Raw genomic sequence first — 12,883 nt, 5'->3', positions numbered from 1 at the left:
CAACTTCCCTCTTTGTCACCCTCCAAAAAGCTAGTAAGGGAAAGGAAGGGTGAAGATTTTGGCATCAGGCAGTTCAAGCAACCCTCATGGACATCCCAGTGTCAGCACGCCCCAGGTGTGTTTGTGGTTGCATCAACCAACCAACGTATGCTCTGAAGTGCTTCATTAGATTTACAAAAATGGTTTGTCAATTTTTTTTTTTTATTCAATTTTATTTCCTCTTTCTTTCGAAACCCAGGAGGTTTGAGGCAGTCTGGCAGGAAGCCAGCCGGGTTCTGGCCACATTTTGGCAGAGATTCACTGACAGATCTCTGCAAAGCATTTTAGTTTTCTTGCAGCTTTGCTGGGTAGCTCTGACCAAATGGTACCTGCTTGCTTCCCTTACCACTTCCCGTGGAAACTCAGCTCCATGTGGGAATACAGAGGGAGCACATACTCATTCTGGCTACAGGAAAGAGGTCTTTCCAGGGAAAAAGGCTCTTGTGTGCCCTGGGAAGTCTTCCTCGCCCCTGGGAGACGGCTGGCCCCAAAACATAGCTTGACCTCCCCTCTGGCTCCGGCTATCAGTGCAGCAACTGTAGCCTGCTTTGGGAAGTCTTTCCCTGCAGTTTGCCAGTGCTCAGGAGCTGCAAGTGGATCTGCTTACTGAATATTAAGAATCCCCATGTGCTTTGCAGCTTGACTTTCCAACATCAGTACTCATTTGGTACAGAATATAATAGCTTGCAGAGAAGAGAGCCACCCCTGACAAATCTAACAATTGGAGTTTCACCTCCCCTTCCATATTACAAGCACAATACCATATTTTTAAATTCTCGTCTGTCGATCAGGATATTTACTATGTTCTCTATTCATCCCCAGGTCTTCTGAGCACTCACATATCAAAGCATTTGTCTGTAAATTGGGAAAGGGATATCCATTTAATTCGGACCTTTAAAGAAAGGGGGGAAAGGCTTAATGGGCAGGCTGGATTGCAAACAGGGCAGAGAGCCCTCGCCCTTTGGACTGCTGTCTGAAATGAGTAGCTTGTGGATGTCTTTGGTGAACTCGGTCAAATTTGCAGCAGGCAGCTGTCTGGGTTGCACCAGGCATGTTGCAGTAGCTGTGAAAGGGCTGAAATTCAGCTCTCACGTGTTCCTTCCTGAGGAGGGACTACTCTGAGGGGCACTGAGACTGCTGGGCTTAGCTCTGTGAGAAATTGTAAGGTATCACTCTGAAAAACAGAGTGTTTTTCATGCATTTGTTTTCCAGAGCTCAGCCTAGGGGTCAAACAGCCCTGTGAAAGGACATAGCAAGAGACAAGTTATTGCTAGGATTGTTAATGGCTTCTTGCATTTCAAAGCATGAAGTTTAATTTCCTCCTCACACCTCCGATATAATTTTGCAGCGTTCAGCACTCTGTGGTGATTGTTGATATATAAATAACTAATTAGATAAGGCTCTGTTTATCTGAGAGAGCCACATCCTTCTGACGGCAGGCTCGCAGCAGAGCTCAGACTACACGAGCTGTGTAACACACTGCTGGTTTTCGAAGGAAAGCCAGGCCAAGTCCTGTATTGCTTTGTTGACTGAAGGCATACTCTTCAAAAAAAAAAATCAAAAAAAAATCAAAGCTTAAGTTGGATTCCCAAGCCTGTGTTTAAGCTTCAGAAGTGCAGCTGGATTTTCAGCCTACCAACACCCTTGAAGTCAGCGTATGTTCCAAGAGCGCTGGAAGTCAGAGCAGCTACGCAGGAGCCAAGGTCTGGCAGCACGGCCAAAATGTCCAGAAAGCTCCTCAGTGTTTCAGAAGCATGCAGGAGGCCGTAGCTAAAAATCCCAGCCAAGACCCGGGGAACCATCATGTTTTTCTTCCCTTCCCTAACACAAGAAGCATTTCAGTGAAAAGAGTGCTGTGACTATCTTCTGCCCTTGTTGTCCTGAGGACACCCACCCCTGCTGCTGCTTAGCCTACAGGGCTTGTTCTCCATCAGTGTTTCAGATGGATACCTAGACTTGACCATGGGACATTAGAAACAGAGGGTGCAACGGGGAAAGGAAAAGATGGAAAAGCATCAGTTAAAGATGCTTTAGAAGACAAATATGGTAGCTACCAAGCAAGATTAGCCATATATTTATGTCACAAAAGAGATTTCTCTTCCCCCAAAAAACAGTCTCGAGAAGACACACCTCTTATTAAATGTCTTCCCTGCTGTCAGAAAATGGTGCACTCAGTAAGAGGAAAAAATCCCTCCCACTCCCAAAGAAGAAGGTATTCCTTATGGAGAAAAAAAAATTGCTCTGTTTATTTTCGTGGACAGGGCAGCAACTGATCCTCCCTCTGGTCTTTAAAGACAGGTCTATGGCAACAGGAGTGCCTGAAATCAAGGGCACTTTCTGTCTTTCTGTCAGTTCTCAGTAATGAAAATAAAACAAATGGTATTAGGTCCCAAGGATGTCTACCTAGAGACATTTTCAAAGGATCCAGAGGTGGAATGGGTCTCCAGACAACCTACAAATAACACTTTTCATGCTGGAATCAGCAGATCTGGGGAAAGACCAGACACCTTTCTGCAAAGGGCAAGTAGCCGAGAGACACCCTGCACCTTCAGAACAAAGCCAGTGTGGTCAGAGCTTATCCTAAGAAACTGTCCAGAGTCAGGGCCTTATGGGTGAGAGTTTTACAGATGAATAGGTGATTTTTTTTTAATATTTTATTTTTCCTGGCCAGACTCAATTTATTCTTGATAAGAAGTTTATCTCTGCTGGATTTTCTATTTTCTGTATAGACACAGAACACTTACTCAGCCATGATGCCCATGTACCTGGTGTACTGCAGTGTCTGTTGGCACACAACCTTCACATATCCCTTGAACATTTTCTAGAGATTATTTTATTTTATTTTATTTTATTCTAATTTTATTTTATTTTATTTTTTTATTTTATTTTATTTTTATTTTATTTTATTTTATTTTATTTTATTATTTTATTTTATTTTTATTTTATTTTATTTTATTTTTATTTTTATTTTATTTAACACTATGTTACCATGATGATGAGGGTGTCCCATCCCTTGTTTTTCCTGTTTTGTATCAGTGCATGATCTCTTGTTATCATAAAGAACAAGGTAGGCTAAAGCTGAAGAAATGAGAACCAAATTTGTCATAGCAAAATCAAAATGTGGTGTGACTGTGGTTGAACACAGTTGGACTGCAGAATCTGCACTGGCATCTGTCTTGGGGGAGTCTCTAGGGCCCCTGCCTGCCCATATGGTTAAGGTGAAAATATTGGGGTAAAGTTTGGTCCAGGAAGACTGGTCCCATAATCTACAAGATGAAGTGTTTGCAGTCATTAAAACAGGCCAGAACCCGACGGCATGTTATTGCTGGCACCCCTCCGAAGAGCAAATGAGGGTACCGGCGCATTGCAGAAGGCAGGCCGGTGGGTAGGTGGGACACAGTGGGACCGCAGCTGGTCTGTTCCCTCACTGCACAGAGGTGTGTGGGATGGGATGGGGAGGGCATTGCCAGCACCATGCTGGCGTTGGGCTAGTGATGGCGTTGGCCTGATGGATGAGACAGATGGGCTGGGAGAAGGGTCTGTGCCTCAGAGCACTGGTTTGGCAGCAGTCACTGGGGCTTGGTGAGTGCAGAAAGTCGGTCACTGGTGTTCACAGAAAGCGCTGCGCTGGCAAAGGGCACCTGTCTCCTTAGCAAGAGACAGAACTCAGGGCAGGCACCAGCAAAGCACTGGTGGCTACTGGCCAGCACCCCTTAAACCTGTCCGGAAAGAGCTCTATTGATCATGAAGAGGCTGGTTTTGCTTGTCCTTTCAGCCCTTATCATCTTTTTTCGGTCTGCTGGAACAGTTGACGAGCTGTTCAAATGACCTTGGCAGCTCTGTGACACAGGTGCCATTCCTGGACTGAGACCAACCATGAACTTCAAGCAGTCCAAGTAGCCTATAAAAGTTACAGAACCTCTAATTTCACTGGTACAGACACAGCAAATGAAACCTGATGTCACTTTCATCCAGACCTTCCATCCAGCAAGTTTGTCCAGACAGTGTACGTGAGTTGCAACAAAAGAAATTCCAATTAGGCATTAGGGGAAAAAAGGTGATGCTGAACATCAAGGGTGAACAAAATGGACCAGCCGCTCAGAGAGGCTGCGGAGTCTCCAGCCTTGGAGATATTCAAAACCCAACCAAACACAGCCCCAAGTAATGTGATCTAAGTTTGCCCAGCTCCAAGCAGGGATTGCATCAGGTGATCTCCAGAGGTCCTGTCCAACCTAAACTATTCTGTGATTCTGTAGTTCTTCTATAATTTCTTAAAGTCTCATGATAAAATTACCCAGGTTTAAAGTAGACAGCTTGGGGATACTGGGGCTTTCCTGTACTCCTTTTGATAAGTTCAGCCTTAGAGAACACTTATCTAGCCCAAAGGCAGTTATATGATGAGAAGAAGGTCTGTGGTTAAACAACCGTAGTAAAACAAATAAAAATTATGCTACAGGGGTGAATCAAAAAACATCATTTTTTAATATATGCTATTATACAGTGTGAATGCTGATGGGATGATGCCTTCAATGTTATGTTCACTGTGTAAGTCACTGTCGCTCATCACAAAGTGGGGTAGAAAGGAGAGGGTCACAAAAGGAGGAAATTACTTCAGATATCATATTTGGGATGCTGAGAAGGGGCTCCACACTAGAGGACATTTAACAAGCCATCCATCAAAACAGGGTGTGCATCCCCTACTGCCACTTGGAGCTGCCTGCTTGTCAAGAAATTTGACCAAGCACAAATTCTGCCAAAATGTGGTTACTCGGCACCTCTGGAGAATCAGCATCTTGAGCTATTTAGTTTGGAGGAGAGCTAACGGAATACGAAACAGACACTGCTATGTGCCATTTTCCACAATAAAGGAGGGAAGAGGGAAAGAAATACTCCAAATGAGAGAGGGAAACAGTAAGAGTTTTTAAAAGTCCATCCCGACATGAAGTAACTAACCTATTGATTTCTCTTGTTGTATATAGTTAGGGATTAGAGATTAGTATTCATTTTTAAAGGTGCCTTTTCAATCAAAACAAACAATATAATTGGTTCAAACCTCTGTGCACAAAAATGTCATCTTATAGACATGAAAAAACATCTGTGCAGAAAGCACTGCAAAATGCCATGCAGTTTTGACCAAAAGGATTTTTAATGTCTGCTGCCCATTGCTCTCTGATCCTCACAGTCAACGCCTCCCACATCCAAAGTTAAGGATCAGCAATGCAAGCATCACAATAAGATACATGAAATTATATACAGGACTCACAAAGTTACAGTTAGTAAACGCCTTGATTACAAAACACAGCATGAACAGCCTCTGGATGATGAAATCCCCTCCAGCAGAGCTATGCCAAAAAGCTAACCAGGACCTTGATCTGAGCAGTTAAAGCAAACCACAGCATAGTTTTATTGCACTCACCACCCTCAAAAGATTCAATTCAGTTGCCAAAAAGATTGCAGTGCTCAATGGATGAGAACATTTTTTTCCTCTGCAATTAAAGTGTCTTAAAAACAAAAGTTGCTCTGTGCCACTGTGTCATATACTGCTTCAATTCCACCCATTACTCACTACTAACATCTTCACTGAACTGTATCAAACTTAAACTATATCAATCTGAGAAGCAGATTTGAAGCTCATCTATTCAAAATTGGTTTGATAAGTGAAAATGTTTAGCAAAATTAACTTCATCATTTTGTGTCATTCCTAAAAGCTTATTTTCATTTAGTATCTTCTGAAAACAAGATGTCCTGATGTGTGGGACCAGAGGTGTAGGGTTCACAGTCAACAAGAATCCACACGGTAGCCAATAGATGCAATACAGTTTATTTCCACTCCAGATGTATACAGTCCCAAAAGATAGGTGGAGCATTATGTGGGCTTGACCTTCAGCTAAACTAGACATGGTTGGGTACTTGAAATGTGCAAGAGAGAGTGATAAGCAAGAACAGCCCTCTGCCCATCACCTCACTCCTTGCAGAGTCTTGCACAATGGCCCATACACCTGAGCACAGGTGTAGGTGGGAGATCACAGCAACAAAATGCCATCGTATTTTGGTTTTCTTGGATCTGTTGTTTTTGACAATGCATTGGTGTTCAAAGAATCATCTAGGTTGGAAAAGACCTTCAAGATCAAGTCCAACCATCAACCTGACCTACTGAGTCCCATCACTAAACCATATCCCATAGTGCCACGATGTTGTATTGGTCTACCACATAGCTACAGATACTAAGGCCTGAGCTTGGTGAAAAACAACTGCTCACATACATTCTGGCAAGAAAATTCTATATTTGTGCACATTTCTGTAATTCAGAGAGGGTTATTGTTTTATTGTTGTTGATTGTCTGATATTTTAAAACACTTCTGATGAAAAAATAGCATAGCAGATTGCAAAACTGTAGTTACGTAAACTGTGTAATATTTAATGGAATAATTGTGGCACCTTTTACATATGATACTAATGAACAGCTAAAGATCAGAGTGACTGAAGGGTGTCCAAAATTGTTGTTTGCAGCAGAGATGTTTATTCCATATACATTTTTTGTACCATCCTTATCATCAAAACATCATTAAAAAGAAATTAACACCTTCCATGATTTTGCTTTTCTTATCCTCCCCTCACAGAGGATTATATTCATTTTATACCGTTTTGTTCTAATGGTGATTATTTTTATGATTTCTGCTGTTAACATTTTCCTCTCTTTTTGGCACTTATGCTGATATAAGAAGACAGTCACCTGGAGTGATCTGGTCCCAGGTCACTCACATGGGTCTGGCAAGACTCAGGGAAGCTGAGGGTGAATGCTCAGGCTTGGAGCATTGCAAGCAGAGCAAGTGGAGCCCGCTGGAGCTCCTGGACTGTCTGTCACAGGAAGTAAAGGTAGTGGGATGTTACATAATTATGGCTTCACAGGAAGTAATTTCCACATTGAGAATAAAAATGTAGTGAGCATGATACACTTTGGGGACTCTGATTTAACACATACTTACAATTGATTGAGTATGAAACTTTAGGGTAATGCTAACATTACTATGAAATGCCATTAAAAGCCTAAATCCTAAGCACCTACTGCTTTGCAGAATGAATTGCAAGGTCTCCAAAGTACATATCAAAATAGCCCTGGGGGAAAAAAAGTAATGACATGGTGCTATTTGCTGGTGTCTGTGTGCTCTCAGGTCACCCTAGCCAGTATGCTACTACTCTGCATGGCACACCAAGAACCTCACTGAGTTTCAGATAAAATGTGGCACCACGTTGCAATACAGATTTTATTGTCTCATCTTTCAGAAGCAGCAGGAGGCACTGAGAGAATCTGCAGTACAGTTAAAACCACTCGATATCTAATAGAGCACTTTATTAGATCTTTCCTTATGGGAGTCTTCTGTTAAACACTGGAAATATAATGTATTGCCTTAGATAAATATGTAATAGGAATTGGGAGTTATTAATGCATCGTAAAAAATCTATTCCAGCAAGAGCAGTTACCTTATTAATTAGGAATAGCAATACTGAAGATTCAGTTATTTATATGATTTTAATTTAGTTCCAATTCTAAACGAAAGTTTAATTACAATTGCACCTAATTCACCCAGAGGATGAAGGGGTCCATTTAACAAAGGACACTCTGGCTTCATTAGATGATTACAAAAGGAACGAGGAATTGATGGTATTTTACAATATTGTTCCAAATCTCAGGGGATTTGCATCACATATGCTACATAACATTTAGGAAGATCAATTCTGGAACCCCAGTGAATGAATCCATAATTTACCCTTTAATATCTCAAAGTGCTGCCTTCCTCAGACGGAATTTGTCACTCCTGGGATCAATAGGGAGAATAGACCAGGCAGCATCTTTATTCCATGTTCCAGTGGGTCACACTGGCAAAGCATTCGTGTTCAAACCAGCAGACACCCCCGTCATGGGGTGAAGCCTGGATAGACCAGTTTGCTACAGGTTAATCCTATGTTTCAGTGCAAGTAATAGTAACGTTAACCAAACTTGACAAATACATGTGCACAAGCAACACACATAAAAATTACTGAAGCACTGAATGTTTTGTAGAGTGGCTGTCATGGTCTCAGCACACACAAGTCAAAGTGAATACTCATTTTCAGCACCAACTCATTAAACAAATATCAGAGAGGCTTGCTCTCCGGAGAATTAGATGAGCAAAACTGCTTATGACAGATATCTGGACATTACTTGAGAGCAGGTGGACAGTTGGTATAAACCCAAAACTTGTGGCATCCCTGTGTTTAGCTACCCTGGCAGCAAGAGCACGGTGCCACACGGGGTTTATTCAGCAGGAGTGTCGGGTTTTTGATAGGCAGTCTTGTATGGGGACTCCAGAGAGAAACGCCTCACGTCAGAGGCACTGCACGTGGGTGATGCCAGCAGCCCTGGTGGGGACAGTGGGACATGTTGCCACCTCTGTGCTGGCACCGAGTCAGACAGCTGAGAGCACAGGATTCCTACACAAAAACATAAGATGGATCACATCCCACAGCTGGGAAATGGCAGTAGGTATCCACCTGTCTTACCCCCAAGAGGAAGAACAGCATTGTGTTTCCCCACTGCGAGGGCAGAAAGGGAAAGGGTGTCAAGGGGTGGAGAGGTAAAAGAAGAAATGACCCCTGCCCTGAGCACTGTGGTGTCCTGCCACCACCAGTAGGGCTGCACTGTGTCTTCCAATCTTGTTGCTTTTGGACACTGCTGGTATCACATAAGATCAGCAAAAGCTGATACTGCTGTGCCTTGTGGTACAAGAGCTGAAAGTTTCCATTCTTTATCTTCATGCACATCTGCAAAATTGTCAATCAATATCTGGTTTGTTGCAGGAGAAAACGTGAGAGCAGCTCGCTGGTGCCTTCCCAGCACGTGGCCTTGTGCAACTGCTTTGCTTCTCACCCTGCTGCGTCCTTGGTCCAGAACATGCCCTCCTCATCAGCAACAGCAGGTGTCCCTTGTTCGACCTCCTCTTTCAGTCTGAAGACAGATACGCAGCTTTTCCTGCGTCCTTATTTTCTGGGCTATACTGCCAAAAATGCAATGCCCATTATAAAAGGCATACGTTTTACCTAGTGTCTTAAAAGCATTTTGAAGCACCCAGGGTAAGAGGGGCTGGTTGGCTTTTCTGACTATAGGGGCAGTCAGGATGGATGCCTACATCCATCCACTGGCTAGTCCTATCCTGTGTCATTATTTATAATGCCAGTGTTTCTCAGCTGGCTCTGGAAATTGCAGTAAAACTGACAGGAGGCTTGTTTTTTTGTTGTTGTTTGTTGGTTTGTTTGTTTGTTTTGTTTAGTTTTTTAGTCTTATAGAAAAAAAAAATCCTATAGGGTCCCCTGTGGTTTTTCAGCCCCCTTTAATGCTACCTGAACCCAGCATGGATTCAGTAATGAGACAACATTAATCCTGCGATCACCACAGTTCACCAGGGTATTCTTTCATTTATTTTTGGAAACTGGTGCCTTACCACATGTGCAACTTTTTTCATTAAATCACAGTAAAACCTCTGCACATAAGAGAGAACATCACATTTTAACTTGTTATCAGGTCATGCTTCCCTGTGAAAAGGCAGTCAAGGGGAAAATGTGGTGAGAAAGTGGCAAGCTCCCTGCCTTTTGCAAGGTTAGCACAAAAAATAATTAAACACTTTAAACATTTTACATTCTGGTTGTTCTTCACCCTGTTCCCCTCACCCCATTATATTCGAAGGAGATTCCACTGGGTTACTCAGCTAAATAGGGGTAAGAAGCACCAAAGTGAACTTTTTCACTGTGACTCCGCACACAGCGAGGTTCCAGCCAGGCTCCTGTCTCTGCACAACAAAGACACGTGGCTCCTTGTGATAAGGGATCGCCTTTCTCCCACACCGCTCTGCTTTAAAATACTCGAGGTGGTTAAAGTGGCTCTCCTTTTAGTCTCACAGCTGTTGTCTGCAAGTGATTACAGAGGAAAATAAAGCCCTTTTTTTTTTTTTTTTTTTTTTTTTTCTGAGCCCAGATGGGAAAGAAGCTTTTGCGTCTGTGGCAATAACAAAGCCTGGGGAAAAGAAAGTTTCCCAGAGTCAGGGAGCACAAAGCTTACAGCCAGGGCCAACATTTTACCTGGGAGAGCGAGCAGTCCACGGCCGTGACCACGGAGGAATGCACAAGGCACAGGGCAAGGGCTGCTGCTCGCCACGAGGCAGAGCCCGCTGGAGAAGCTATTCTTGGGGCTGCCAAGTGCTCAGACTCCGGGGCAGGCACTATCACTGCAGGGCAGCCTCCAGCCATCTAAATTTGGACACCCGAAATTAGAGACCGCTTTTGAAAATACGAGCCTGGGTGGAAAATTTTGCGCTGCGCATAAGCTATGTGCCATTTTCACGGGCTTATAACAGCTTACTCCTAAGCCAGCATTTTTTCAAATACGATAAAAATACCCCTTTTCAGTCAGAACACAAGCAGCCAGCATTTACAAACTAAGGCAAACAAAACCCAAACACAAATAGTGGCAGAATTATAGTCTTGTATGTGGAAAAATAGCCACCCTGTGCTGGGCGAGCTCAGACAGAGCTCCACCAGATGTTTCTGCAGGCAGTCTCAGAGCACCAGCCCTTACATTTTCTCAGTTTAAGTATGGTGTTCCTTGGGGAGCTCCTGCTGAAACGCTGAATGGGGCATGACGGCTTTCCTTGTCCTTGAACTCCAGCTTCAGAGGGTGTTTCTGGAGGTAGTGGGAAACCCAAAACATTTTGGGAGGGGACATGGCACCCACCACAGTGCACACTGCTGGTGCACACCAGCCACAACGGGCAGGAGCGGATGGGGCACCTCGGCTCGGATGGACACCGCAGCCCACTTTCAGCTACTGGGATTTCCTTAATCATCACTCCTTTTGTTTTTTAGTCTCATGTCTCTGTTGTTTTGGCTCCAGGTAACACGAACAACGTCAATTTCTTCATTTACATTTCATTTGCTTGCATTCCCTCCTCCCCGCCATGCAGCCCGTACAAAAACAGCCCGTCAATTCCTCCCTCAGAGAGATAACACTCAGGCTCGCTTCAATTTCTTCTGACCCCTGCTATAAAATTCATTGTGATGAATTATTGATGCATGGAGCTCCCCGGGGAATTATCATTTGTATCTCCTCTGGTCCCTGCCTGTCACCGGCTATGACTTAGTTACACCAGCTGGGCAGCAGCTGCCGCCCATCACACCGGGTCCCTCCTCTGCCCATGCTCTTTGCATCACCCAGCAGGCACAAGCCGGCCAGTTCATAGACCAGGTTGTCTGACAAACCCACTCCCTTGCCCATTTTGAAGGTTAAAGTTGGGTTGATTTCATTTCCTAATAGCCTTGGTGTGAAAGGCAGTAATAAAGAAAAAAATAGGTGCTGCTACTTCTGTGTGTTTGGATGGGCAAATAATACCAAAACCAAAATCTATCCCAGCCTCTTACCAGAATAAAGTTGTACCTGAATATGCTCATTGTCAGGCAAACACAACTGCGTTCTCCTAAACTGACCAAATTCAAGTGTCATCTTCAAGGCAGGAAACTTACCTGCAAGCTCCCTAAGCCCTCCCTGAAAAATTAAGGGAAAAATTAAGAAAAAGGGAAGGGAAAAAATTAAAATTAAGGGAAAAAATAATTAAAAATTAAGGCTTGGGTGTGAGCTTGTAGCTATCCAGCAAAGGCCTCAGTTGTCACCTCCTCAGTCATTCACCCAATGCCAGATGTTAATATTGCCATATTTTCTAGTTGCCACAAGAAGTGGGTTCTGCTGAACGTAACATCCTGGACCTTAGATCTTCCAGCAATTAAAAGCTTCACTGAAGCACTTTGAACATGACTTCTAATCCACCCTGGCAATATTAAATGCTTATGTGTATTAAGCTAAACAGGAACCAAAATCCTTATAGGATTGGAGTTTTAGTCAGCTACACCTTCTGTGTACAGAAAATCCAAATCTAGACCCATTTCATTTTTTTAACCTGATTTTTTTTCAGTTAATTTTCTGTGTGTCTGAAAATGAAAGTTCTATTCAAACTTTTGCAGCATTTTCAGTTTCACATTTAAACTGATTTCCTCCGACTTCTTTCATTTTTAAACTCCTTTCTCTTTCTCTCCAGGTTCCTGTGGCAACATAAGTGAGTGCTGAAAAGGAGAGAAAGACAGAATTGTGAAGCATGGGAAGAAAAACAAAAGGAAAACCTAACATTTAAAATTCACGCTTTTGAAAAAAAAAATCAAAATAAATATTCAGAATGGTCTTGAAAAAATATTTTTTCCAGTTTAAAAGCAGCCATCCATGATACTTTCCTGCCCTCCCATTCACTGTGGTCTCTTAGTTTGTCCAGGAATCTTTGTGCTGAAGGAAAGCCCAGAAGCAATCCCAAGCAGAAGCCCGTTGCAAGAAAACTCCATTTGTCTTTAAAGGGTGGAATTCACTATTAAACAGAATAAAAAAGATAGGTTGTGAAGACTTATACTGAGGTTTACTCCTTGGTAATCCATGTGGGCTTTGATTTTTTTAGAAAAATACCTATGTTTGGGATGCACACCACACAGAACATCCAGCACTATGGGCCAATACAATATAAACATACCACTTCTGAAGACATCCCCCAAACCCTTGTGAACCCCCTTGAAGCCCGTGAGTTGGCACATCTGGCCCCTATCACCAGCTACGACCCTTCTAGGAGTGACACAGAGGTGAGAATTGGCAGGGGCAGGGCACAGCCTGGATCTCTCCTTATCATGACCCATGATATGAGCATGTCCCATGAAGTTCAGCCTCATTCTTAGTTCTCTGTGATTTTGTGATTCTGTGACTCATTGGCACTGAATTCACCCT

The sequence above is a fragment of the Cygnus olor genome, chromosome 1, assembly GCF_009769625.2.
Source record: "Cygnus olor isolate bCygOlo1 chromosome 1, bCygOlo1.pri.v2, whole genome shotgun sequence".
NCBI classification, from domain to species: Eukaryota; Metazoa; Chordata; class Aves; order Anseriformes; family Anatidae; genus Cygnus; species Cygnus olor.
The sequence above is the reverse complement of the archived record's forward strand: the minus strand, read 5'-3'. Positions refer to the sequence as shown.